At 38.4% G+C, this 25,297-nt stretch overlaps 1 protein-coding gene across 1 annotated transcript in view; it reads left to right on the forward strand.

The window, feature by feature from the left end:
* The window catches only part of LOC122802304 (T-lymphocyte activation antigen CD86-like), a 247,519-nt gene that overhangs the window by 135,232 nt on the left and 86,990 nt on the right, over window positions 1–25,297 (forward strand). The window lies entirely within an intron of this gene.

Here is a 25,297-nt window from a genome sequence, read left to right on the forward strand (position 1 = left end):
GCCTGACTAGCTTGGTCTGCAAACTATGGAAAGGATCATCATGGACCTCATAAATAAAGATATTGGGGACCTACAGACACTGGATCCTACCCAGTTCGGCTTTGTTAAGGGCAGATCCTGCCTCTTAAACCTGGTTGATTTCTTTGAAACAGTCACCAAGGCCATTGACGAGGGGAAGGTGGTCCACACAGCCTACCTGGACCTCGCAAAAGCCTTCGATAAAATACCCCACTCGGGCATTATAGATAAGCTCATCAGCTTAAATATAAACCCCTATGTCACCAGATGGATTGCAAACTGGCTTAAGGACAGAACCCACATGGTTAGAATTGCTGGAGCCATGTCAGACTCCAAACCAGTTACAAGTGGTGTCCCACAAGGCTCAGTCCTGGGACCTCTCTTGTTCGGTATATATTTCTCAGAGGTACAGGCCAACATGGAAGGACTGTGGCTGACCAAGTTCGCAGATGACTGCACCATAATCGACTCTCCAGCCAACACAAGCATCCTCTAAAAGGGCCTCATAGAAACAGACAACTGGTGCCAGAGCCATGGCCTCAAGCTAAATGCTAAAAAGTGTATAGTCATCCCCTTTGGCAAAAACAAAGTGCCCACAAATTACCACATAGGTGGTAATCCATTAAGTACAGAAGAAGTAATTAGGGACCTGGGGACCCAAGTTGATAGCAATCTCTCATTTGACAACCACGTGGCCAAAGTGGTTAGAAAAACATTTTATATAGCCCACCTAATCATGAAGGGATTCACATCTAGATCAGAGGAGGTCATCGTGCCTCTTTACTCATCCCTCATCAGGCCCATAATTGAGTACAATGCCCCTTTTGGGATGTACCTTACCAGACACCTGCAACAACTGGAAAGACCCCAAAAGTACCTCACCAAGAGGATCAAAGGGCTCAAACAGATGCCATATGCTGCCCGGTTAAAGAAACTCCAGCTCTACTCAATGGCATACCACCTGTTCAGAGGCGATCTGTGTCTGACGTATAAAGCCATGTCTGACCCGGAATTAATGGACATGCTGCACCTCAGAAAATCCAAATCCCATCGTGCTACACGCTCAAGAGACTTGAACCTCAGCACTGAAATAAATAGGACATGCTGGAGGGGCAGATTCATAACCCAGAGGCTCCCTTCACTCTGAAATAAAATCCCAGTCCAGGTTAGGCAGAGTCCCTCATTGACTCTCTTCAAGAGGAATCTTGATGAGTGGATGCGAGATCATAGGTTTACCCCGGGTATCACTTCTGTGTCACTGTTAGACAGAGGCACAGTATACTAACCTCGAAAAAGGGCATAGCAAAATAAATTTAAAATGAGTGGTGAAAGCCAAACACATTCTGGCTAGGCTTATAAATGCCCTAGGGCAGATAGCCTAGTATGAACCTATGAACCTATGAACCTATACACACACACACATATATATATATATATATATATATATATATATATATATATAATATATATATATATATATATATATATATATATATATATATATATATACATATATATATATATAAAATATTTGCACATATATATATATATATATATATATATATATATATATATATATATATATATATATATATATATATATATATATACATGTGTGTGTGTGTGTGTGTGTGTATACAGATATGTATCTATAGATATCATAGGGTACATAACAAAGACATATATGTCCACATGCACCATTAATGGGAGTTAGGGTGCTCAAGCAACATACATCTTACACGTATCGATATTCTCTCCCTCCCCCAGGCAAACAGGTCTGCCCTGCAAGATAATACCAAATGTTGTGAATCCCATAACCAGGACCTGACACTACATGGCCACAAGATGGTAACAGTAAACCATGCCACCTGTATGATGTGAGGTGGGTATCGATAACATATCATACAGTACAGTCTGGCTACCATAGTGAATGTACAATGTGTAAGCAAGAAACATTCCTAAGATACATAAACACAGACACAGGTATGCAGATACATATATATGTCTCTCTCTCTCTCTCTCTATATATAAATATATATATATATATATATATATATATATATATATATATATATGTATATCTACATATATATGGACATATATGTAACTACACATACACACACACAGGTATGTCTAGGAAGACACATAATCAGATGGTGTGCACCACACAGAACAGCCAGTATCCCTACAGTTGCAACCTCATCAGATGGGCAGTGTATGACTCACCCATACAAAAGGCGATTATTGCCTGAAACATATACCCACAGAGATAGCAAAGGATGTAACACCACACACAGGTTTGCATATGTTTTAAAGGTTTATTTATGTACTATTACAGTTCTATATGACATGTCATATCGCAGTTTAGACATTGCATACATACAAACTGATCAATGCAACTTCCAAACAGATCATTTAAAACAGTAATCTGAAAGCATAACATGTTGCTGTCGAGGACAAGGCCTTCAAGTAGTAGTAATGTGGAAAACAGGTCCTGCAGAATTACTTAAGGAGAGTATGCAATAATGTACATGAAATAGTAAAAGTAAAGGACAATAGAGGTGTGTGGATAGGGAGATGAGAATATAAAATTCAATATATTCCTAATGCCATTAATGTAAGCACACTACTTGAGACAACTAAAAACTTGCTTCTTCTTTGGGGCTGAAGAATGACAGGACAGTGTGAAAAGAAAATACGTCTGCTGTTTGAAAAATGTGTCAAATGTTAAACAAAGGTAATTTTTGGATTGATTATAGGGACATGGAGGGAAATGAAAATATTATAAATATGTTTGAAAATTAAGTTGATAATGACAGTTTAATAGAGGGGAAATGAAATCAGTAATGAAACTGTAGAAGAATTATCAGAAGAGAGTCAAGAAAGAGAGAGACAAAAGGAAAGAGGGCAAGAAAAATGAAAAGGACTAGACTCCTATATTGCCTTGTTACAAAATATGAGTCATTGCAATCTAAGGATAGTCATGAGGTGCAAATATATGACAGCAACAGGTAAAGGAAGACATTTCATTGGGAAAAGATTTGAGGATAGAAAGTAAAAAGAATAAGGGAAAAACTTTAAAATATAGAAAAAACTGAATGTATAGTTTAATTGCAATTTCTTTTAATGTAAATATTTTAGTAAATGATGTAAGATGATTAATAGCATATTAATGGTGTAACAAATTGGAAGATGTTATTTGTTTAACTGATATAAGATTTTTAAACAAAGAGAAAGAGAAACAGAGTTCTGTGCAGTTAAAAATTCAATGGAATGTTAGAGTGAATGATGCTCGGAAATAGCAGTATTACATAAGTGGAATAGAGTGTGCTGTTAGACCACATTATTGTTAGAAAAGGACAATTATCTATAGTGGATACTTAGAATAAAGGAGTGTCTGTTAGAATTGTTGTACTATATGTGTAGGAATAGCCCTTTTAATAGAAAAGGAAAATAAATACATATATTACTAATATTTTTAGCCCTGGTTGTCATTAGTATTATTGCTAATGTTATATTTGTTACACTTGTCCGTGCTATTGAGTATTGCATGCATAATGTCTTTGTTACTATTTCTTTATCACATTATTAATTCTGCCTTCATATATCTGTATATTAATCATACCATTTTCTGGCATATCCTGTAACAAAAATACTGAAAAATATAGAGCATTTAAAAGATGTATCCTGGCTTCAACGCAAATGCAATTAAAATTTGCTGTCTTAGCAAAGAGACCTCTGAAATGTCTAGAAACAAATATGTAACCTGAGTTTGTAGCAAAAGCTTCCATCTTCTAAATTGTGCCTGACATCTAAACTGAATACCCGTCTTCTCACAGTCAAAGAGATGTCATAAATACATAAAACAATTGAGATGATACATGAAACTATATGCCATTCTGCTTCAAAGACATTAAGTTGTCAAGAGGTGAGAAAGGGGTGGTAAGCTCTCAGGAAGGAAATAAACTGATCTCTGCAATTCCATCCTTTTTTTAACGATATGCTGTTAGCCAAAGAAATAATGCACTGTGGTAAAATAAACAGGTAAGGCAAAGGCTGAACTTCAACTGCAGAGACAAAGCAAAGAAAATTCCAAGCCCTCTATGCCCGGCAAAGATATATATATATATATATATATATATATATATATATATATATATATATATATATATATATATATAATATATATATATATATATATATATATATATATATATACATACTCTTGCTATAAAACTCAACTTTTGGAACAGACACTTTAAGACATTCTGCTCAGTCAGAGTCAGACTTGGTGTCAGCCAGAGACTTCAGACTTTCAGATTTTACTTTCTTCCTCCTGTCATACTTGCCTTATATTTGCTGACAAACACTGAAAGAGCCCTTCTATAAGATTGATTTAGCTTTCTAGACTCTGGAAAAGGAGCCAATGACAGTGATATTGCATCTTGCCAACTCTGGTCTGGCAAATCCAAACAATTAGATCCATTCTCAGTGAGTGAAAGTAGAGTGTGCTAGACAGGAGCAGTTAACCAGGATTCCCTGCAGCTGAACTGGACTTTAACCTATTAATGAAGCCAGCATCCAAGTGCCAGGAAGTATCACCTGTTTTGTAGATCACTCAAAAGAGAGTAGATGGAGAATGCAGAACTACTCCATGGTGCCCACTGAGGACCAAAAGACTTTAAGCTTGGACACTTTAGATTTATTTTTGACCTCTATGTATGTCGCATGCCTTACCATACTGTCAGAAACAACTTTAAGTAAATTGACTGTTTTCCTAACTTTCATGCTGTACAGCAAGTCAAGTTTTAATAATTGATGCCTACTTGAAATTAAGTTGTTATTTCTTACGTGCTAATAAATTCTATGTTTATACAAAATTTAACTTGGGACATGTTGGCTATTTTAATTTTGGCTTGATTGTAACCTAGAGCAATAGGATTTGGAAAGGGGACAAATAATTGCTGAGCCAGCTTTTTCTCACCCACATATAAATGTATTGCTTTTATTATAAAGTATTAAATTCCAGCCTAATTGTTCTGACCTATGCATATGCATTCATTGAAATGGACAACTTGTTTGAGCAGATTAAGCCATATGTGATAATAAATATGGATATAACTGTTATAGGATATTTTTTTCAGAAAGCCTTATTAAAATCGCATATAACATGGTGGCATGAGTTGTTGTGTCTTTCGCCTTTTCCCGGTTAGGGGTCGCCACAGTGGAACTCCGGTCCGCTAATGATTGGCAGTAGATTTTTACGTGCCGAGTTGCCAGCCCTGATGCACAACCTTCAACAAAGGTACGCCCATTAACGCATGTCTCCACACAGAAGATGATCTAGCTGAGAATCGAACTTGACAACGTCTTACTGTGAGGTGACAACGCTACCGCAGCACCACCACCCAAATTTAAAATAGAAAGACAAACCACTACAACAATTTGTACATATATGGTTCAGTTTAACATTACATAGATTGCTCAAGCCTTGCAGTCCCTAAAATATCACTCCTCATGAATATTATTTTGTATGTTACACACACACACACACACACACACACACACACATGGCCGATTTACAGTGTCCAATCTATCTACTGCATGTCTTTGGAATGTGGGAAGAAATCGTAGCACCAACAATACCCAAGAGAAACCCATAGGAGACAGACAGGGCATGCAGACTCCACATAGAATGCATCTCAACCGAGAATCAAACCAGGAGCATCTTGCTATGAAGCAGCAATGCTATCCGCTGTACCACTGTGCCTTCTTGCTGTATTTATATATAAATATATATATATATATATATATATATATATATATATATATATATATATATATTCAGTATCTACACATGCACACACATACATATCTATCTACATCTATATATCTAAATATATAATATACATGTACATATATATATATATATATATATATATATATATATATATATATATGGATTCCTATTACAAGAACGAAAGTTCACTACTTCAAACTTGTAATAGGAAGCCTCACTTCTGTGAAAGTTCACTTTAACGAAAGTGAACTTTCGCGTAAGTGCACTTCACTGAAAACACCGCAGCAAACTGGAGGACATAAAAAACAAGCTATGTCCTCCACTATGGTGCGATACTCAAGGACCTTAGGGTTAGGGCAGGGGTTAGGGTAAGGGGATAGTTAGTAAAGCTATCCCCTTACCCTAACCCATGCCCTAACCCTAAGGTTCGTGATTATCGCACCATAGTGGAGGACATTGCTATGTCCTTCACTGTGCTGCAGTCATCACGGACCTTAAGGTTAGGGCACGGGTCATGGTAAGGGGATAGCCCTATCTCCTTACTATGACCCGTGCCCTAACACTAAGATCCGTGAGTACTGCACGTTAGTTCAGTACAACACCCTTTCGTTGTACTGAACTTCGCATAAGTGCACTTTCACTGCAGTGAGCATTCCATGCATAATTTTGAATTAGTGAAAATTCAATCTAGTGTATGGAACCCATATATATATATATATATATATATATATATATATATATATATGTGTGTGTGTGTATGTATGTATGTATGTATATATATAGTTTTATATATATATATATATATATATATATATATATATATATATATATATATATATACATATATAGGTCTATATGAATGGTTGAAATCCCAAATGACCAATTTTTCACGGGGCAAATAAACCCATTCCCAGTGTGGGGATTCTGGAGAAGTATGCCCTTGTTACCAGTGTAGTGCATTCGCAGAGTTGGTATGTATAGTTGGGGATAGGGGGTGCAGACCCCACATAGGTGGGTTTTACATAGTCTGGTGTGGTTCCATGAAGTTTTGGACAAGTGTTTACTTGCACTGTGAAAAAATCAACTGTTCGAGATTTCAACCATTCGTTATTTTCGTCTTTTGAAAATAATGTTCGGTCTTGTGGGATTTTGGGATTTAGAAGTAGAAATATATATAAATATATATATATATATATATGTATGTACCTGAAATGATCTAAACAACATAAGATTAACACTAAAATGATTGACAGAAAAATACCTAAAAGTAAAAAGATCTAAAGTAAAACATACCTAAACTGAAAAACACTGATAAAACTGAAGTTAGATTTTGGAGGGTTTATGCCCTTTCCCCACTGTTGTATGACCTCAAAATTGGTGTATACAACTAGCAGGGGATTTGAGGTAGTAGCCTCCCACATATGGGTTTGCAGGGGGCCTTGCCAAAACATTTTCCGTAGTTTTATATGTGGTTAAATTATTTCACATTTTTCATTGCAGCCCCTATTATGACCAAAAAAGATAATTAATTTATAAGCTCCATATGGTTGTGTGTGTGTATGCATGTGTGTGTGTGTGTGTGTGTGTGTGTGTGTGTGTGTGTGTGTAGTGTGTTTATTATTCTATTTTGTGATCATATTAAAAGTTGGAGATGTGAGTAGGAAAGAGATGAAAAGAATAAGCAAGCAGACGGTAGAAAAGAAGGTGAACATATAAGGAATGAGCAGGATGGAGGTAGGGCAGGAGAGAAATATTTCTTGTGGGACAGGTGACTATTTCTTATGGAGAAAAGGGTAAGTTGGCTAAGGAAGGAAGGAAAGCAAGAAGAAGATCAGAGGGTCAGGTTACGAAGCAAGGGATGACAAACATGATAACACAATGAAGGAGGGGGAACACAATGGTGAAAGAGAAATTAGACATTGAAAAAGACAATGATGAATGCAAGACTGAACCACCAACAGGGATGGGCATGAACATGAAATGGAGGGGGAGATCAAGTTGGGGAGATAGAATTAGGTACTCACAGCTGCAGCCTCTACAATCAAAAATCCAGTAAGAAATTTCTTGTCACCCTGTGTACAATTGCCAATGTGTCCTGGCTCAGAAGGTGGAGCCAGTAATGGCCAGGGAAGAGACTCAATGGTTCACTGGAGCATGGTCTGCATCTGGCCAATGGGGGCATCCATCCTCCTGTCAGTGATATGTCCCGCAGGTTCTGCCAGCTGCAGATATGTGACAAAGGTGCCACCAACACTCACACTGCTACCAGCAGGTACAGTAGGTACCTGACATAGGTGGTACAGGTATGGCAGGAGATAAAGAGGCAATTTTGGCAAGCTGGTACCCAGATGTTCTGGATACCTCCACTGAGACCCAGATGTGCTGGATGCATCTGCTGGTGTTGGTGACATTGCTGTTGTTGCTGGTGTTGCTGTTGCCACCTGTGGGGGAGGCCAACAGTCCTTGTTGGTGGGATAGGTGCAGGTTGTTGTGCTGCTCCATGTAATAGCAAAATAAATGGATAGAAAAAGTGATAAAAAAATAAATGAATGTAACAGAAAAGACAGCGACCAAGAGGGTTGAGGAAGAGAAATGCAACAAAAAACAAAATTTCTATATGTATTGCTACCGATGCAGCTAAATGCTAATAAATATTACTTGCCAAACCAACACACACTCATGAATATCAAGAGCCTGTTTGCATTTATACAGGTAGGGGAAACCTGAACCAACTGATGTCATCACAGAAGGAACTTTTTAAGCAGACCATCAGGTCCCTGTGGTCGGATATGCATTCTGCTGTCCAAGACTACTGCACATAGCCAAAGTAATATTGCTGGTCACATGTATTTCAATCACAGGCTATAGACAAAGAGAACAAACTTCTATTTTATAAAGAAAAATGTCCAATGAACTAATGAGGATAGTCTTACATATTTTTCCTATCTAACAACACAAAAACATAAATATTAAATTCTTTACATGATAACACATCCGTTTGTTGATGGTGGGAATTGAACAGGCATCCTTACAACATGAGTGCAGAGCCACTTGTCTACTTAAATGCAAGAATACAATTAACAGGCATAATGCAGCCTTTGAGCCATTGCAGTAATGGCAGAAGTGGCACTGAATCATGAAAGCTATGCATATTTTGAATGGACACCTACTACAGGTTAATATTAAAACCAAGGACTTTATAAAGCAGGTATGTTCACCCTGGTACACACTGAGGCATGACATCCTTCTCCTATGCAGCTGCCTATTTGCTTTCATTTCTTCTGGTACTATAAACAAAATGAGAGCAATGTATAATATTTACATGTGAAATGCCAGGGCACCAGGAAATCAGATTTTCTAAATTAAGATTTCTTTTGAATTTCTGCTTACCCATAAGAACGGGAGTGTTCTAATCCTGAAAAAAAAGTAACATAAAAGAAACAAAAAGTTTATATCCCAATCAAAAAGCTATATACACAAAGTGGGGAGTGGAGGGTGGGTGCAGCCACTGCAGCAGTGATGAATTTGAACATCTACTGTTATGATAAGTGCGACTTACAAAACTGTATGATGTTCATCATTCTCAATGCTGCAGTAACCTTTGGCTATTTAGGTTGATTATGGAAGCTTATGCAACCCTGGAGGAGGAAAGATGTGGATCCAGGAGCCCCGGGAGAATGATCCTAGAAAAACTGTCTGAGACCTGTAAAAGTATGTATAGATAACTCTTTCTAGAGTCCTTCACTTTCCAGTAAGCCATCAAAGTAAAAAAAGGCTCTATTAGAATGGATTTCAATTATACCTGGAAATGTTTTACAATAGTGGGAATAACAATCAGAGATACAGTGTGGAACAACCGATTGGAATTGTCTGAACTGATACAGGTTGCCCTTATCCAGTCCCATCCTGGTAATTCTACAGCTGTATAGCTTTTGTAAAGGGCTTAATAATGCCAAGGTAATACCTGTGTTGTAAAAGCATGACCAGAGGATATAAAATCTATTCTCCATGACATTCAAGTTCTGGAATAAATGAGAGAGAGAGATAGTTAGATCTAAGTTAGCCCTTCCAAGCCATTCCAAACCTGGATAACACTGAGGCCTACTTTGAGTTGTACATAAATGCACTGTACAACTACATTCATAGCTGCATAAGAGAGGCAGTACCTGTGATTACTAGCTAAAATAAATAACCCTGGTGGACTCCAAGCATAAATAGGCTATTCAACAAAAAAAAAAAAAATCCTTTCCAAAGCCAAGAAGGAACAGACAAATGAGTGCAAAAAGACAATCACCAGTCTAAACAAACAAATTAGAGAGCTGGTTGAATCTGTTAAAGCAAACTATGAGGCAAAAATGGTCTCCCAGGTGAAAGATAACCCTAACACTTTTAATTATGTTTGTAACCTCAGGGGAAATGCTCAGCAATGTGCCAAATTAATCATGAATGGCAACAATTACAACCAGCCTGAAACTATAACAAACCAGCTGGCTGACACATTCAGCTCAGACTCCCCCATCACCTCCTACCACACCCAAAGAAATAACCACAACTATCCCCCTAGCAGTCATTGCAAGGAAACAGGTCCTTACTGCACTCAATAAAGTCAAAAACAGCCTCCATGGGTCACAACAACATTCCAGGATGCTTCTTAAACAGCTTAAAATAGAATCTATCAGGGCCACTAGAAACAGTTTTTAACCACAGTCTTTTGATGGGCTTTGTCCCAGAGGAATGGAGGACTGCAACAGTCATTCCATTGCACAAGGAGGCCCCATCAACTGACCCAGGGAACTACAGACCCTTAAGTTTGACCAGTCATATCTGCAAGGCCATGGCAAGAAGTATCATGGACCTGATCAATAATGACAGAGGAACTCTCCAAAAACTGGACCAGACCCAATTTGACTTTGTCAAGGGAGGTCTTGCCTGCTTGGTCTAGTGGACTTCTTCGAGAAAGTCACCGGGGCCATGGATGAGCTTAAAACTGTACAGACCACTTATCTAGATGTGGCCAAAGTTTTCAACACAATCCCCCACTCAGGGACCATAGACAAACTTATTGAGTTAGGCATAAACCCCTGCATCGTCAGATGGATAGCCACCTGGCTCACTGACAGGACGCATGTTGTCCAGATAGGTGAATCCACTTCTGATAAGAAACTTTTTACTATTGTTGTTCTACAGGGCTCAGTGTTGGAACCCTCCTGTTTGGTATATTCTTCTCTGAAGTGAAGGCCAGTGTTGGGGGCCCCTAGCTCACCAAGTTCACTGATGACTGTAAGCTGGAAGTAATCATCGAATCACCAAATGATGCTGACATCTTACAAACTGGCCTAAAAATGACAAACAACTGGTGCACAACCATGGTAAAAAATGCATAATCAAACCTTGTGGTAAATCACTTATCCCTGCAAATTATAATATAAATATCCCCCCAAAAGTAGACCCTGCGGTGAGGGACCTAGAAACATCTAGGAATACAGATAGATAGTAGCCTAAACTTTGATCACAAAGTATCTACATTTGTGAGGCAATCCTTCTGTGTGGATCAACTTATAAGTAAAAGCATGGCATCAAGATCAAAGGAAGTCATGGTGCCATTGAACTTGGCCCTCAGAAGGCCCATACTTGAGTACAATGCTCCCTTCTGCATGTACCTAAATAGGCACTTACACCAAATGGAGTGGCCCTAGAGGTTTCTTACTAAACAAATACAAAGCATAAAACATATGTTTTATGCAGACTGACTAAAGGCCCTAGCCTTTTCTTCTGTATCACATCATTTATTGAGAGGGGACTTATGCCTGATGTACAAGTCATTTACTGATGAACATGTTACATATTCACAAGAAAAATTATATAAGAGTTACACATTCCATGGATCTGAACCTTATTTGTGACTCTAACAGAACTTGCTGGAGAGACAGATTCATATCCAAAGGCTACCTTGTTTATGGAATAAACTTCCAATCTTCAGAAAACAAAGACAGTCCCTCACTCACTTCAAAAAGAATTTCGATAAATGGATGGGAACCATAACTTCAATCCTGGGTTACTTCCCATGTCCCTTATGGACAGAGGTAGTCTGTAAAATGACTCAGGGTTGCAACACCCAAAGAACAACTACTCTGATACTACCCCACCCAGTATCCGGGGAACTAACATTTATAATATATATAATACTAATAATATTGTCATATCCTGGGTATTATTAGCTAGGCTTGTAAAGGCTCTTGTGCCATTAGCCTAGTAATCACCTACAATCCCATGTCCTGCAAAATTGTAAGCCCCCCCCAAAAAAAATGCAATGTTGGATGCAGTAATATTTCTGATTTTTGCAGGATTTGTAGTGTGTTGAACAAAAGCTGCTGCAGTATTTATGTTGTCTTTAATTGTTTTGTTTTATTCATTGTACTAAAGAATAAATGAATTCAGTAATAGGCCTGGATTGTGTAATAGTCTAAACATGTTACATTTTAGTTGTCTAAATGTTCTGCATATTAGTGATATTTTTGCAGTACCTTCTTTATAGCCTCCAGAAATTGCAAAAGAGCTAACATTTGCCAGGTCATATAATCTGCATTATACAGAGAGATGATCAGAACCACCTGATCTCCAGCATACATTATTTAGTATATTACTGTGATCTAGTCTTTTCACAAGATCAGATTGTAAAGGATTTCAACATTTAGTTAAAAGCTATTACTCTGGCAGTTAAGAGGAGAGGACTAAAGATCTGATTTATTAGTGAACTGCTTCATGTGGCAAGTGTGCAGAGTTGAATCTTTCCAAGTTGATTTACCTCCTGTGTGACATTGAGCAGGTCACTTAACCAGACAGTGCTCTGGAGCTACTGATAATTTGGGCTAAGGTCTTTAATGATCTCCAGGACTCCATGCCTAGATACTATGAACCTGTTATCATCATACGCCAATTATTCCCTATTGCACGCTGATCTAGTTCAGGAAATGTTATAGCAATATCACCAGTACATAATTTTTAATGCAATACAGTCAATTTGTTTTTCAATGGCAGCAGACAAGCATTGAAATGTAAAATTGTTTGCCAGCAGCACCCCCTGTATTAGTAATAGTTCTCATTAATTTGGAATTTACTTCAGAAGAGATTGTGCATATTGACATAGCATTTGTTATCAAGTGGTTAATATTTCTTATGTTCTAATAAATATTCTTCTTTTTAAATTGTGCTACACGACTAGATCTTATGTCAAGATGTCAGTGATCTTTATACAATTTCATGTCGTTCATCCAAAGCTACTAATAAAGTATATGTCATTTATTTCTTCATAACAATAAGAAGTGCATACAGTCAGCAAAGTGGCTATAATTGCTGGTGGGGGTGGGCTCTTTGTGGATGGAAATACCTTGTACTCTTATTATGTCATCATTTTTAAATAGTCTTTAATCTGGCTTTGAAGGACGTGTGTGTGTGTGTGTGTGTGTGTGTGTGTGTGTGTGTGTGTGTGTGTGTGTGTGTGTGTGTGTGTGTGTGAGAATTAATTTGGAATACTTTGGCTATTGTGACTGTAAAACAAATTAGAAATATGTGGCTTTGGTCAGTATTATTGTTATTAATTTTTTGACAGACAGCTGAGAAGGATGCATTCAACAATGTAGCTACAACTGCTGCGTTTGGGGATGTCTGTGGATAAAAATGACTAACCCCACTGAGCTGAAAGTTAAGTCAATAGTCTGTCTTTGCAAGACTGGTGTACATTTGTGCAAAGCAAACTGGAATACTTTATTGTGGTCACTTTTATTACAATCAGAAGTTATATGACCGAAGTCAATAAAGTGGTTATAATTGTTGAGTACAGATATTGATGGATTATAAAGACAACAGCTTGAGTTGCCATTTATGGCTGAAATGTTCTGAAATGGGTATCTTTAACATTGTTATTACCAGTGTCCATAGCACAAGAGATAACCCACTCACCTTCAGTCCAGAAGACTGTGGGTTCTATTCCCACACCAGGATGAAAGACTGTTAGCACTGCAGTGCAGCATAAGGGGTGCTACAGTCCTGAGTGTATTGTTGCTCAGATGAGACATTAAGCCAAGGCCCCATCTGCTTGTGTTGGTGGTACCTCAGGTGGATGTAAAAGATCCCATGGCACCAATCAAAAAGAGTAGATAAAGTTCTCTAAATCCTTTTCAAAATTACCCCAGTAGTATAAATACCACCTCTGGTATCTCCTGAAAAGAGGCTACTTGCCTAGTAGAACTAATATGGCCAACAAAAGGATTTAAACACACACATATATGTGTGTGTGTGTGTGTGTGTATGTGTAGTGTAAAAATTTAAAACCCACTGTAAGAAAAGTGACTGCATTAAACAAAAATTATAATTCATAAATATAATCAGAAAGATGAATCAAAGAACACATGAATTTATACATAGTCCTAAAAATGTGTGCAGAAGGGCCATGGTTTGAAAACAGCCCAGAACCCAACCTGTACTATAGGTATTTTTACTATTGTGTCTGGTTTGGTTTTTGATAAAGATGATTTATCACTTGTTTGGACCATCCATTCATTCTGATAAGGCTGTCTTGGACACAGGTTCTGTGACTTCTAAAAATTCTGATATACAGCAGCTATTTAAACAATTAACTGTAGCAACTAAAGGTTTGTGTTATTTTGTATGGCATCAGCAACTTTTAAAAGCATATGTGCAAGCTAATATTACCCCTTGTGGATTACAGGTTCTGGTAGAACCAAATGTTAATGAGCCCGATGATTTTTTTTGAAGCAATGGGCTGATATACAACAGGTGGCTTTGGTCATGTTTGTTAAAGCCCTGGTAGAACAATATGACCAATTAATTAACAGACATCAGGATGACATGAATAGAATTTCTTGTTTGCTGTCTGTGTATAAGACTGAGAATATCTGTGGCCAGTTGCTAGAGGAATCGTCCGAGACTTTGGATAGACTCGAGGCCAGAATGAAGGACCACACACTAAAAAGTTTCAATGTAATGTGCAGGACTATGCTAATATAGACAAGTTTTCTTGGAAACAATATCACAAGGCTGTTTGATTTGTTAAGGGGAATTGTGAAGATGTAACAACTGAAAAGAACAAAAAGAAAAGAGTTTGAGGATCTATATTGAAAAGTAGTAGGGCGTTAACATCTTTAACTGATGATTCTTCGTCTGCCCTTGAGACTGATACTGATATTTCATCTGATTTACCTACAGCTAAGAGGGATAATAGTTTTAGCCCTTCAATAAATTGTGTGGGACAGTGGGGCACAAACATTATAAGAAATCAAGGGGCATTGGAAATTCTACAACAGATGCTGGGACCCATTTGAACTGTGACAATATTGTGCATAATATTTCTTCTGTTTCTTTGTCTAATGACAAGGTTTCTTTGCTTAAAAAGAGTTGAAAGTTTGTCCCCATGGCACCTGTCTCATAAGTGAGGTTGGTGCAAGACATTAAGGATTTTTGTCATCATTTCAATTTATTATTATTTTTAAAGACAAGGACTATAGCAGTTTTGATTCTTTTAAGTTTAAACCTTCTTTTCAGCCACCCAGAAACAGATATGTGACAGCTTTTGAACAACCTGTATTAAAGGAATTATGTTTTAATTTACATAAAAACACTCTTTGTCATCATTTAACTTTTAGAGAAAGGTTAGCAGTTGACTGTTTAAGCAGGAATACTGATGTGGTGATTAATTCTGCTGATATGGGAGGTGCTGTTCTGATATGGGATTCTCATGAATACCAACAGGAGGATCATACCCAACTAAATGTCCCTAAGTTTTATTCTAGGCTGCAATTAGACCACACTATTCAATTTAAATATGAAACTGACAAATTTTTGGAACTAGCAGTTGAGGATGGCATTATTGATAGGAAGGTTATAAAACAAACAATCCAAATATCATGAAGAGAACTAACAGTAGGTACTATGTGATAAAATGTTCCACAGAGTTCAAAAATAAAATCCACTAAGACCAGCAGGCCGAAGACATAAAAGTAAAAACTTTACTTGAGACTAAAGCAAAATAAAAAAACATGAAATGGATAAGTGCTTTCAGGGACTTCCCCCTTCCTCAGATCCATCATTCTACATTCAGTCCACCTTCTTTAACAGAAACCATGGCCAGTCAGAGTCAGTGTGAAAGCCTACAGCCCTTCAATACTGGTTTTAAAGGGACAAGGCCATTTAATCCTGGAGGCCAATCAGCCCGAAGCTCCACTATCCAATATACTTCATTTTTCGAAGTATCGTTTATCAGATCATCACCTCTACAGTTCCCTTTCTGTATATGTAAAACCATAAATAAAAATTAATTATCTGAATTATCCTTTAGATGACTATAAAGTGCATTGTGTTTTACCTTTAATCTGATCTCACTTAAATGTTGTAGGATCTGATCCTTCAGTCAACGGTTAGTCTTGCTCACATAAAAACATGAACAGCTTGTATACTTAGCTGGATATATAACATTTTCAGTGTAACAATCTGCATATAAGTGGGGACGATACACCTTCATGGACACAGGATGTCTAAACTCTATTTCAGAGCTTAATGAAGTGCAGGCTTTAAAATGCCTACAAAGATTGGTACCAGTTCTTCCTATTGTTCCAATACGTTGCCTGGATAGATAAATATTTTTACATAATAATCTTTTCAAGTTCAAATTATTCTTAAAAGAAAAAGATGGTGATTCACCCACAGTTTTTCTAATATCATCATCAACCAGTAAAATCTTCCAGTTGTTGTAAATTATATCACAAATTGATTGAATATCACTGGTCTATTTCAGACTGAGACATAATTTATGGTTGGTATTCATATTATGCAACTGTTCAGATTCTATATTTCTATAAAGCCATCATCTTCCAGAGGTTTTCCTTAATTCTTTACTGTTGTTTATGGTGGTCTCTGTGACTCCCGTGCATGAGCCCAGTAATCAAGGAGCCTCAATTCTCACCACTAGCACCAGTAAGGGGCGTCCACATTGGAAGGATAACAAGGACACACACAGTAAAGTACAATTTCCCTTAAGAGCACACAGAGATCACAGTCAGTCTGAGGCTAGTTTCTCCCTTTCTCTCCAGATCCCCAAAAAGATTCCCCACTGGCACAGCTATAGAGTTCATATCTCAGCCTAGTGGTCAAGCCAAAATCTCCAGCACCCTCTCTGACCAACCACTGCTTCGTGTCCCTGCCCAAGTAGCTGACATATAGCCACACATACACACACACACACACACACACAGACACACACACGCACACACACACACACACACACACACACACACACACACACACACACACACACACACACACACACACACACACACACACACACACACACACACACACGCACATGCACACACACACATGCACACACCTTGAGATTTGATTTATATACAAACACACAGACACTCCTTTTGGTATGTACCTCACAATACATCTACAACAACTGGAAAGGCTCCAGAAATACCTCACAAAGAAGATGCCCTACACAGACCGTCTCAAAAAACTCCAGCTTTACTCCAACGCATATCACCTACTCAGAGGCGATCTCTGCCTAACATACAAAGCTATGTCAAACCCAGAACTGTTGGACATGCTCCACTTAAAGAAATCCCAATCCCTCCGAGCTACATGCTCTAGGGACCTAAACCTTGTCACCGCAATAAACAGAACATGCTGGAGGGATAGATTCCTGTTCCAGAGACTTCCCATACTCTGGAACAAACTACCTATCTATATCAAACAAAGCTCCTCATTAGCATTCTTCAAGAAAAATCTTGATGACTGGATGGGAAATAGGAAATTCACCCTGGGGATCACCTCTGTGGCTCTGCTCGACAGGGGCACAAGAAAATACTTTTCTTGGGTGGCAAAAGCCAGGGAACCTTTTTGGCTAGGCTTATATAGGCCCTATGGCCAATATCCTAGTACCTACCTATGAACCTATGGACTCCTGGGGAAGGCTGGCACAGGTTCTCTGGCTATGCCCTCTTTCTGCCCAGACTATAAGGTAGTACCAACTACCACCATCCACTACTATCAGCTACTATAAAGGCCCTTACCAAAGGGTGTCCATTTGATTGTGCAATATTATCTAATTAGTAAGTGTGACCAGAACTTTTAAGGCTATTGGAGTGGCTTATACAGTATCACTAAATACATGTAAGTACTCTAGAGCTTAAATTATCTCTACACAAAACAGCCATAGTTAAAAGGTTTAAAAATATTTAATAATAAATAATAAAAACACAAGACAATACTTATTACTTCAACACAATGACATTACAGAAATCACAGGAAATACTTTAAAATAATGCCGTAGGATAGTCTGACTATAGTCCTATCTATCTCTAAGAGAAATCACTGTTTAAATAACACTTACATACAGAGCAAGCAAGTGCTGGTGAGTGGATGTTTTTACTAGAGTCAGGACAAGACACAAAATGTTCTTCTTTCTTTCTGAGATAGCCCTTAAATTGATAATACACAGCTGGGGATGCACAAGCCAGTGCATTTCTTTGTGCCAGTCCCAAGCCCGGATAAATGGGGAGGGTTGCGTCAGGAAGGGCATCCGGCGTAAAACCTCTGCCAAATTACTGATGCGGAGAACATTTCATAATTACATACCGGATCGGTCGAGGCCTGGGTTAACAACGACTGCCACCAATACTGTTAGCCAACAGGGTGCTGGCAGAAATTGGGCTACTGTTGGCCGAAGAAGAAGAGGAGGCGGAAGGCATGCCCAAAGGCAGGAAGAGAGGAGAAAGGTTAGGAGTGTAGTACTGAGGGTAGGAACTTTGAATGTTGGCAGTATGACTGGTATAGGGAGAGAGCTAGCTGATATGATGGTGAGAAGGAAGATTGATATATTGTGCGTGCAAGAGACCAGATGGAAGGGAAGTAAGGCCAAGTGTATAGGAGGCGGGTTCAAATTGTTCTATCATGGTGTGGATGGCAGTTGAAATGGGGTAGGGGTTATCCTAACGGAACAGTATGTGTTTTGGAGGTGAAGAGAGTGTCTGATAGAGTGATGTTTATGAAGCTTGAAATTGATGGTGTAATGATGAATGTTGTTAGTGCATATGCTCCACAAGTTGGGTGTGCGATGGATGAGAAAGAAAAATTTTGGAGTGAGTTGGATGAAGTGGTGGTGAGTGTACCCAAGGGTGAGAGACTAGTGATTGGAGCGGACTTCAATGGGCATGTTGGTGAAGTGAACAGAGGGGATGAGGAAGTGATGGGTAGGTATGGTGTTAAGGAGAGGAATGCAGAAGGTCAGATTATTGTGGATTTTGCAAAAAGGATGGACATGGCTGTGGTGAATATGTATTTTAAGAAGAGGGAAGAGCATAGGGTGACGTACAAGAGTGGAGGAAGATGCACACAGATGGATTATATCCTATGTAGGAGGGCCAGTCTGAAGGAGATTGAAGACTGTAAAGTGGTGACTGGGGAAAGTGTAGTTACGCAGCATAGAATGGTGGTCTGCAGGATGATGTTGGTGATCGAGAAGTGGAGGAGGAGTGTGAAAGCAGTGCCAAGGATTAAATGGTGGAAGTTAAAGGGTGATTGTGAGGTGGAGTTCAGGGAAGACTTAAGACAGGCACTGGGAGGCAATGAAGAGTTACCGAATAGCTGGGTAACTACAGCAGAGCTAGTAAGGGAGTCTGCTAGGAAGGTGCTTGGTGTGACATCTGGACAGAGGAAGGAGGACAAGGAGACATGGTGGTGGAATGAGGAAGTACTGGAGAGTATACAGAGAAAGAGGCTGGCGAAGAAGAAGAAGTGGGATTGTCAAAGAGATGAAGAAAGTAGACATGAGTATAAGGAGATGAGGCGCATGGCAAAGAGAGAGGTGGCGAAGGCTAAGGATAAGGTATATAGAGAGTTGTATGAGAGATTGGACACTAAAGAGGGAGAAAAGGACCTGTACCTATTGGCTGGACAGAGGGACAGAGCTGGGAAAGATGTGCAGCAGGTAAGGGTGATAAAGGACAGTGAGGGAAACATACTCACAAGTGAGGAGAGTGAGTTGAGTAGATGGAAAGAGTACTTTGAAGGGCTGATGAATGAAGAGAATGAGAGAGAGAGAAGGTTGGATGATGTGGGGATAGTGAATCAGGAAGTGAAGCAGATTAGCAAGGAGGAAGTAAGGACAGCTATGAAGAGGATGAAGAATGGAAAGGCTGTTGGCCCAGATGACATACCAGTGGAAGCATGGAGGGGCTTAGGAGAAATGGCAGTGGAATTTTTAACCAGATTGTTTAATGAAATTTTGGAAAGTCAGAGGATGCCTGAGGAGTGGAGAAAAAGTGTTTTGGTACCTATCTTTAAGAATAAGGGTGGTGTGCAGAGCTGCAGTATCTACAGAGGGATAAAATTGATCAGATTCATAGATTTGCACTAAGCTAGCTGCCCTTGTGAGCCATTTTAAGCTTAGCCAATTATCCCTTGTGAGAATCAAACCCTGCACCTTGTGTTTGTAAAGCAAACACCTTAACCATTAGGCCACCCTCATATCAGGTCACAGCTTGAAGTTATGGGAAAGAGTAGTGGAAGCTAGGTTAAGAAGGGAGGTGATGATTAGTGATCAGCAGTATGGTTTCATGCCAGGAAAGAGCACTACAGATGCAATATTTGCTCTGAGAGTGTTGTTGGAGAAATACAGAGAAGGTCAGAAGGAGTTGCATTGTGTCTTTGTGGACTTAGAGAAATCATATGACAGGGTGCCTGGAGAGGAGTTGTGGTATTGTAAGAGGAAGTCGGGAGTGGCAGAGAAGTATGTAAGAGTGGTACAGGATATGTACAAGGGTAGTGTGACATTGGTGAGGACTGTGGTGGGAGTGACAGATATGATTAAGGTGGAGGTGGGATTACATCAAGGATCAGCTCTGAGCCCTTTCTTATTTGCACTGGTGATGGACAGGTTGACAGATGAGATTACAGGAGGCCCCGTGGACTATGATGTTTGCAGATGACATTGTGATATGTAGTGAGAGTAGGGACCAGGTTGAGGAGACCCTGGAGAGGTGGAGATATGCTTTAGAGAGGAGAGGAATGAAGGTCAGCAGGGCTAAAACAGAATATATGTGTGTAAATGAGAGGGAGGGTAGAGGAATGGTGAGGATACAGGGAGTAGAGTTGGTAAAGGTGGATGAGTTTAAGTACTTGGGATCAACAGTTCAGAGTAATGGTGAGTGTAGAAGAGAGGTGAAGAAGAGAGTACAGGCAGGGTGGAATGGGTGGAGAAGAGTGTCAGGAGTGATTTGTGACAGACGGGTACCAATAAGAGTGAAAGGGAAGGTCTACAAGAGGGTAGCGAGACCAGCTATGTTAGATGGGTTGGAGACTGTAGCATTGACGAAAAGGCAGGAGTCAGAGCTGGATGCGGCAGAGTTAAAGATGTTAAGATTTGCACTGGGTGTGACTAGGATGGACAGGATTAGGAATCAGTATATTAGAGGGTCAGCTCAGATTGGACAGTTTGGAGACAAAGCAAGAGAGGCGAGATTGCATTAGTTTGGACATGTGCTGAGGAGGGATGCTGGGTATATTGGGAAAAGGATGCTAAGGATGGAGCTGCCAGGTAAGAGGAAAAGAGAAAGGCCTAAGATAAGGTTTATGTATGTGGTGAGAGAGGACATGCAGGCGGTTGGTGTGAAAGAGCATGATGCAGAGGACAGGATGAAATGGAAACAGATGATCCGCTGTGGTGACCCCTAACAGGAACAGCCGAAAGAAGATGATGACTGCTGAGTCATTTCAGATTACATAATTCTTGACACCTCTGCTGAAGTTTCCCAGGCTCACAGAACTCATAATTTAACATATGTTTGTAATCTTGCACCTGCCAGGAAGCCACAGCAATAAAGGACACTTTACATGTAAAATCTAGTAATTATCTCTGTCTTAAAACAATAGAAAGAATTTCTTAGCACAGACATCTTGTCTCTGAGCTTAAGATCAAAAACAGTTGTAAAATTCTTTACTTAACAGCTTTCTTCTAGCAGGGTGCACTGTGGTTACATTTTTGAAGCTCAGTACAACATATAGTTAAATCATAACATATAGTTCTCTTTACATTTGTAAAACAAGCCTGTGGATTATATTAATATTTACAATGACATAGAATTATCTACAAAATTCTATCTGACTGGGCTGGCAGCCCCTCAGTTTTTCAGTCTCAACTTTCTGTTTATTATAACCTCACCTCACAAACCATGTAGTTAATAAATCAGTCTCCTCATAGTAAAGCTTATCATTAGTGCATAATTTAGATATCCTTAATGGTTGACCCTTAACAATATTATCAAAAATGTGCCTAGAGTGCATTCTGTCGTAGGCTAACAAAGTATTCTTCCAGCATGCTTTTCTGAACACCAAAGTATCAATATAGTTAACCTGCCGTAAGGTCAGTTTAGTATCCAAAAAATCAATGGAGGGATCTGATGTATGCACAGTGAACCTCAAAAAGGAAGTACTCTTCTCGAGATATCTTATAAATGAGTCAAGCTCTTCCACATTATTGGCCCATAAAAAAAACATTGTCCACAAATCTTAGATAAAAGACAATATTATTTCTCCATCTGTTGACTTCATAAAAAATAACTTGTTCCTCCCAGTGGGCCAGAACCAAATTTGCATATGAATTGGCACACAGGGTACCCATAGCAACTACCCAGTGTTGTCAATAATATTGTTCTTGAAACATAAACGCATTATTTTCTTATATGAGTTGTAGAAGCATACATATCTGCTATATTGTGGAAGTCTCAAATAAAGCATGTTTCTTTAAGTAGTTATTAATTGCTTGTTTGCCATGGACATTCAGAATAACAATAAACAAACTGTTAACATCAGGTGTTATGAACATAAATTCATTTCCATCATAAGAGTCTATAAACACAGAAAGAGATTGTAAAAAATGAGCTGTATCTCTTAGCAGCATATGTGTTTCATTCACAGCAACTTTCAGCTTCCTTTCACCCCATATTGATAAAGGGTCAGTCATCCAACCATTTCCAGAAACTATAGGTCTAAAGGGAGGATTATCAATACTTTTATGAATTTCAGGTAATCCGTTGAAGATTGGGACCATTGGATGCTCAACTATAAAAAATGTAAACATATCTTCTGTTATCATTCGACTTAGAAGACAATCTTTTAAGGTATTCCTAGTGTGTCTAATTGGATTGACATCAGAAATATTGATCTTTTTATATATGGCATCTTCATTAAGTAGATCCATCATCTTCTCCACATAATAACTTCTACCCATCACCACCACCACTCCACCTTTATCAACTTGTCTTATTATTATATCAGTGTTGTTGATTAATTCACTAACAGCTTGCCTTTCATACTCATTAAGATTATAAAAATTAGCTTTATGCTTAGAGTGGATACATTTATTAATGTCGTCTTCACATATCTTCAGAAAGGTGCCCATAACAGGATGTGGGGGTAGTATAAATGTGCTTGGTTTCCGCAAAGCATTTGCTGTTGTCATACTGTTCTGTTGACAACCAATCATAAACTTCACATTGTTTGCTATATCCAATCGCAATACAGCCTTAGTAAGTAAAAACCAAAGGAAAAAGGAAGTGACTAAAGCCTCATTATGATTGGTTTTTGAATGTTGTTTAAACCATTGCTGGTCTTTACATTACACGATCTGAAGAAGGCAGTTTATGCCGAAAGCGCTGATCGTATTTTCATTTTTTTATCAATAAAAGCTCAGTTTCTTCTTAATCGAGTGGAACTTGCTCATTCTCTGCTGTGGTGACGTCTACAGGATACTGAGGAAGGCTGTTGCTGAAACCAATATATGTTTTTTTAAACTGATTAAATAAAGAATACATTGTTGGATTGGGTTTGGAGAATGTTTGCCTTTGTTTTTTTTTTTTCATGCAGCTAGTTGTACAAAGTCAAAGTGCTTAGGTAATTCTTGCCAGTTCAAGGTTTTGAGAGTTTCCAGTGATTTGTGTAATATTTATTGGCAGTAAAATTAGGCACTTTGTTACAGAATAATTTCTGTTTGGCTTTAATGAAGAAAACTCTTTATCATGCAAGTCATGCAAATGAGCTAAGTGTCACCGCACATAAATATACCAGTCTTAAACAAAGTACAGCTAATGCCTTTATTCAAACTCTTTTGATGGCTCAGTGTAATCACAACATTATTTCTACTCTGTTGATGCAGTAGTTGAGCCTTCCACTGGGGATTATATTTTATTTTATAATGCTAAATTTGCAGTCTACACATGTGCTACATTTCTTTGATATGTATGTTTTATGTTCCACATTTACTCTGACTGCTCCCCTGGCTAGTTTAGGGAAAGGGAGAAATATCAGTAAGGAAGTCATGGGCTCATTTCCCTTGAGGTCTTTCTTCCTTTCCTTGCTAACAGTCTGCACATATGCTACACTTCCTTGATATGTGTGTTTTATGATTCCTTTTAGTCTGACTGTTTCAATGGCTTCCCCCTGCTGGGAGAAATGTGGATATACTGTCAAGTGAACTGCCTTGATGGATTGACTCTGGTGAGGGTACCAAAGTTTCCTTTTTTAATGTCATTTGTATAATGCTGCAGGTTCTTTGCTCACACTCTATTTTCAGGGCTAGAACAAAATGCTGGTGCAGGCACGCCACAGTAAAACACGGCTCGAACAGGAAAAAGTTTAATAGTAAGTCCAACAACACACAATTCCAAAACGTTACACAAATCCAAGACGTTAGAATAAAACTGGATATCAGTTAAGCGCTTTCATCTATATAAAGTACAGACTTCATCATAACTGAGATTCCATTTTTGTAAACCATTTAAATAACTTCTTTGGCGCCAAAACTGTATTTAAAATTTAAAGAGACATTGCCTCAATAATAAATAAATATTTATAAAATCGACAATAATTCTGATCATAAAATCAACTATAGTACAATAAACTGAATGACATTATATTGAAAATGCACAGATGCAATATGTCATGTGTGGAAAAAACAAGTTTAAAACCCATACTATGTCAATGTAAGAAATGGTTTGATGCTAATGTACTCATTTATACCAGGAAATCTAGTAGCATCTGTAATAATTTGCCATTTACTTTCTTTACTAGCCAATAATGCTTTACAATTTCCTCCATATGGTGAAACATCAACCTGATCTATTATGGCAAATTTAAATTGATGTTTATCTCCTTTAACAGACAAATGTCTATACAGTGCATTATTTTTATCCTTCACTTTAGTCCTATAGATATGTTCATAGATCCGTTTCTTAAATTGTCTCTCTGTCTTCCCTATATAAAATGCGGGGCAGGCATTGCATTTGGCAATGTAAACCACATGATATGTATTACAATTTCCCGCCCTGCATCTTAAATGGGTCCTATTGATGTCATCCAAGACAATACTTTCTACTTCATTGATTGCACTGCATTGTCTGCAACGCC

The sequence above is a fragment of the Protopterus annectens genome, chromosome 5.part0 (assembly GCF_019279795.1).
Source record: "Protopterus annectens isolate FY-2018-M chromosome 5.part0, PAN1.0, whole genome shotgun sequence".
NCBI classification, from domain to species: Eukaryota; Metazoa; Chordata; order Ceratodontiformes; family Protopteridae; genus Protopterus; species Protopterus annectens.